Source organism: Rhinoderma darwinii, chromosome 5 (assembly GCF_050947455.1).
Source record: "Rhinoderma darwinii isolate aRhiDar2 chromosome 5, aRhiDar2.hap1, whole genome shotgun sequence".
Lineage (NCBI taxonomy): Eukaryota > Metazoa > Chordata > Amphibia > Anura > Rhinodermatidae > Rhinoderma > Rhinoderma darwinii.
Window position 1 is genome coordinate 128,737,687 of NC_134691.1, and position 6,024 is coordinate 128,743,710.

Here is a 6,024-nt window from a genome sequence, read left to right on the forward strand (position 1 = left end):
AGTCAAAAGAGGTGCAAAGTCTGCTATAAGAGGGGGATACGGAAGGACACAATATATCAATGTGACACGTGTCCTGAAAAACTAAGGCTCTGTATGAATGAGTGTTTTAAAATGTATCATACATCCCTTGAATTTTAATCTACCCCAGTTTTACTTACCCTGATGCACTCCGCACAGCTTATCCCCCTCATCTTTCCCTTCTGAGCCCTGCTGCGTGCCCTGGCAGCTGATAACAGCCACATGTAGGGTATTGCCATACCCGTGAGAACCCACATTACAGTGTATGGGGTGTATGTCTCCGGTCAAAATGCTCACTACACTTCTAGATGAATGCCTTAAGGGTGTAGTTTTTAAAACGGGGGTCACTTCTTGGGGGTTTCAACTGTACTGGTACCTCAGGGGCTTCTGCATACATGACTTCGCACCAGAAAATCCCCAGTGGGCCAAATGGTGGTCCTTTCCTTCTGAGCCCTCCCATGGGCCCAAACGGCAGTTTATCACCACAAATGGGGTATTGCTACACTCAGGATAAATTGGCCAACAAAATGGAGTATTTTATTTCTTGTGAAAATAAGAAATGTTGAGCTAAAACTACATATTATTGGAAAAAATATATTTATTTATTTTATTCCCAGCCCAATTCAAATAAGTTCTGTGAAGAAAATATCGGGTCTAAATGGTCACATTACCCATAAATGAATTCCTTGAGGGGTGTAGTTTCCAAAATGGGGTCACTTTTGGTGGGTTTTCATTGCTTTGATACCTCTGGGGCTCTGCAAATGTGACATGGCACCCAAAAACCAATCCAGCAAAATCTGGACTCCAAAGAACACACAGCACTCCTTCCCTTCTGAGGCCTCCCATGGGCCCAAACGGCAGTTTATCGCCACAAATGGGGTATTGCTGCACTCAGGAGAAATTGGGCAACAAAATGGGGTATTAAATAAGAAATTGTGATGAAAAATGACATCTTATTGGAAAAAAAATTAAATTTTTTAATTTCACAGCCCAATACAAATACGCGCTGTGAAAAAACTGTGGGGTCAAAATGGTAACAAAAACCATAAATGAATTCCTTGAGGGGTGTAGTTTCCAAAATGGGGTCACGTTTGGGGGATTCCTACTGTTTTGGCACCTCAACACCTCTTCAAACCTGGCATGCTGCCTAAAATATATTCTAATAAAAAAGAGGCCTCAAAATGCACTAGGTGCTTCTTTGCTTCTGGGGCTTGTGTTTTAGTCCACGAGCGCACTAGAGCCACATGTGGGACATGTGTGACATTTCTAAAAACTGCAGAATCTGGACAACACATATTTCGTAGTGTTTCTTGGTTGAAACCTTCTGTGTTACAGAAAAAAAATGTAATAAAATTGAAATTCAGCAAGAAAAATTAAATTTGCAAATTTCACCTCTACTTTGCTTTCATTCCTGTGAAATGCCTAAAGGGTTAAATAAACTTTCTAAATGCTGTTTTGAATACTTTGAGGGGTCTAGTTTTCAAAATGGGGTTTTTAATGGGGGGTTTTAATACATAAGCCCCTAAAAGCCACTTAGGAACCGAACAGGTACCTTAAAAAAAAGGCTTTTGAAATTTTCTTAAAAATATGAGAAATTGGTGTTTATGTTCTAAGCCTTGTAACGTCCAAGAAAAATAAAAGAATTTTCAAAAAACAATGTCAATCTAAAGTAGACATATGGGAAATGTGAACTAGTAACTATTTTGGGTGGTATAACCATCTGTTTTACAAGCAGATGCATTTAAATTCTGAAAAATTCTATTTTTTATACATTTTCTCTAAATTTTGCAATTTTTCACCAATAAACACTGAATATATCGTCAAAATTTCACCACTAACATAAAGCCCAATGTGTCACGAGAAAACTCTCAGAATCACTTGGATAGGTTTAAGCATTCCGATGTTATTACCACATAAAGTGAAATGTGTCAGATTTAAAAAATGGGCTCTGAGCCTTAAGGCCAAAACAAGGCTGCGTCCTTAAGGGGTTAATTGCAAAGTTACAATGTATTCCCCTTCTTATATACAAATGAATTAAAAAGTAATAATAATTATTTTTTTTTCTTCATTCTTACATATTTGATCAGCATGGTCGATCAGTGGTCAGCAGTGTTGCCTTGCAGCATTGAATCCAGTGAGGACAACATCTGCATGGAGTTTGCATATGTTTTCCTGTGCTTGGGTAGATTCCCTCTGGCACTATGATTTCCTCTTACACTTTAGAAAGATTCATACAAGTCAGTTGGGTTTCATATCAAATTATCCATAGTAGGTCTGACAAAAATTAGATTGTGATCCCCAATAGTGGCTAAAGTGGGGGGGGGGCAGGGACTAATGTAAGTTACATTTTGTGTATAGGGCTGTGCAATATGCTGCTTTATAAAATGCCCTTACTACTTAGTATGTAGTAAAAATGACCTAACTATTGTTTTATATAGTTTAGTTACATTTATAACAGACTGAAGTAATTGTGAGATACCTCTGGAGGTTCATATACCACATGTTGATTTCTAGGAGCTATAATGTTTTCGTGACTTTTAAGCTCAAAACATATGCGTACATGTCACATTTGCTTTACAGGAACGTGATCACACGGCAAACACTTGTAACACAGTGTATGTTTCTTTAAATGTAATGGATAGTGTATATTATTCTAAAATGTAAAAACAACTCCCACAAACTAGTCCAGAAACGTGTATCATAAAAAAACAGATTCAAGTCCTGTCAACAGATTTCATGGCATAAGAGTGGAATATATTTAATGCAACTGACAAATGCTGCATCCGTTTCTTGGGAAAAAAATACTACATGTTAAAGCCACGTAGAAAGCGCCATATTTTGCCTGTACCCAATAAATTCTTCAACTCCCAATTAGCTGAAGGAGTTAAACACTGAGCAGGTACAGATCCTGTGGCAATTACAAATCTCCCTGAAATAAAAGCCAGAAACAGGAAGCCAAAAAACAGGTCCCTAAGGCAGGCATCTGTCTTAAATGATATCATTTGTCAAATTTCCAGCATCTTGTGGTTGCAAACACAAAAAGAAGTTCTGTGCTGTACTAAGGACATTACATTCTCATTAGCCAGAATGTTCCTGAAATACATTACACAGGATTTTCATTTAATAGGAAGCAACTAAAACTCCTTCTGCTTTGTTGTAGACAATCCGAACATTGAGAGAAACATTTGTATATAGAAGAAGTGCTGCCCAGTGGTCCTGGTCCAGTCAGTCCTGTGAACGACTAGCAGACGCGTTTCACATTTTCTCCATCATTGAGGATACATACAGCGTTCATTTCATACAGCATTTTGTGCTTCTATTACAGATACAGCTTCTTTGTGGCTCTCATTCTGCTGACACACCACCTGCCCACATAATAACATTTTCAGCACTAATAGGTATAACAAAACTCGAATGCATAGCTTCTAACTTCTACATGTAAATGCAGTTTTGCACTTTTCTAAAAAGCAAATAAAACCCAAATGATGTTTTTTCTGCTTCTTATTGTTAATAAGTGTCCTGATTAATCGCAGCAATTCATCAGGTTATAGGCAAGTGCGACATGAAAGACTGAGCCACAATGCAAGTGGCCTGTGAGTGACCCTTGTCCTGGGTAAGAGAAGAGGTCACACAATACAGAACAGTTTATCCATTATGGTTCTTAGTCCATTAGAACTGTACTAAAGCCAATGTCCCTAAAACACAAAGTGAAAGCTTATTCTATGGAACAAAATTGAACCCAAAATCTTGCAACGTGCTACTACAGACTGTTTTTCATTAGTAATGAAATAACCATCTTGTGCATCAAACCCAAGAGTTACTATGTCAGTCAACCTCAGGGTGAATTGATGAATACGTTCATCTTTATTGTTTGCGGAGACATTTCTTAAAGGATCATATTTTGTCATTCTCTGAAGCTCACCTCCCAATACAATTGTAGCTGGAGGGATTTACCAGTTGAATGTTAGTCTTTTATCTTTATTATGGGCCCATTAAAATGAAAGGACCCATGACATAGTTCAGTTCACAGGAAGCAATTTAAGTGGCAATATACATACAGATAAAGTCTTTACAAAGTATTCCACGGTTTCGATTTGCATAGTGAACAGCTAAATGTTTAAGACATACCTCATGTTACCATGGAATAATGGTCCCTTATTTCATTACATGTTGACATTTTATTGCCATTCTATATTTTAGGAAAGTATACTGGTACTTTCCCAAAGAGATAGACTAATATATATATCGTTCTACATATCTGAGTATTAAGAGAAAGATGAATATTGGTTTATTTGTTTTCCCCGGACGCTGCTTAAACACACACCCTAACCAGATGACTGGTATGTATACTGTATATTACTTCTACAATCTAGTATTATATCTACATGTATGATCTGAGCTGTTGCTAAACTCTCACGTTTCCCTTTCTTCCTTTTCAATAAAACTTGGCAGGCAACCACTACTACTGCTAGCACTTTACTATGTTGAAAATATTTCACAAGTTCCTCTATGTGAAACAGTTAACCCTTTAGTGCTGCAGAGAAGCTTATGAAGCTTGTTTTTGATCTGTAATACACAATTAAAATAAAGAATTAGATTCTTATTTATATTGTTTTTAATACGTTTGTCATAACGTAAAAGATGGGATCATTACAGATTCTATTTCATTTATGATATTCAAACTGATAACATTAAATGAATGTACATCCATTCAGTCAGGATACATTTTCTTCTACGGACGCCCCAAAATGCAGCATGCTTTTATTTAGTGCCTGTGAAATACAATAGGATTAGTCAAGTATCATAGAACGCCAATTAACCTATGAAATTGGCCCTAGTTTGTGTGTTGATATCCCATAAGGGACCGGGAATGATGCAAATGGCGACAATCTCTGTACAGGTCTGTGAAATATGTGGTGCTATATAAGCGACAGAAAATTATCATTTTCTACATGAGTTGACCACTCTCTTTGGACCAGTTATTAAAAATATTTTCACGTCACACAGTTAAATGTTCTATATATTATATCCCTTAAAATATTATAGAATCGTACCTCTAAGTTTGAAGCTCCACAATATTTAAATGCACAAGATAATAACGTGTCCACAGCAATGTTACCCTATGGCATGACATCACATGTGAAAATGAAACGTCATGAATCTGCGATTTTGCGATGGCAAATATCCAAACACTGTTGGATTTTTTTTTTTACGATTATCGCATGCCAGTTTGTGCTGTTATCTCGCGTGACATTACATTGCAACACATCGTGCGTGATATGTTGCAGTGAGGCCCTGGGCTTAGAGGTATTTTCACCTTGTAAAAAACTTTTAGTGATCCCGATAGGTTGATCTGACATGCACATATATGAAGCCAAATGCGAAGAATGAGGGTGTTGTTTCCAATAGTAACCAAATGACAGCCCTATTATGTAATGCAGTTTAGAATTAAGCACCTCAAGGTTGCACTTAATAGCAGCAACCAAATTCTCATACATGTCCAATATGGTTTGCTATCTTTGTTATGCTTGGTATTCTAAACATCATTTATGCACTAGACTTTCCATACCAATTTCTATGCAAACCCTGTATTATATGCCTACATAAAGCACAAATAGGTCTGCATTCAATTGCATTTATATGCATATACCAAGCGCAAAACTGAATGCCTGTATTCTTTAAAGTGGTTATTTCAACTATCCTCCAAACAACCCTTTACTGTAATGAGGGCATAAAATGCTTAACAAGAGGATAGTCCTCAGTTTCATAATTCAGAAGTGTCACGATGGCAATAACCTTCCTTGCCATTTGTCTTTAGTGCAGTTGTGACACTTTGGCATGATCCATAATTTGGCAGCTATTTACTGTGACATTTTCCTTCAGCTGAGCCATAACATTCAGTAAAGTCATTATTTGGTTTCATTTACCATATAAATTGTATTGTTGTGCATGCATGCTAGCTACTACATTAGGAATCTTGAAAATGAGTAAATCTTGTAAAATAGA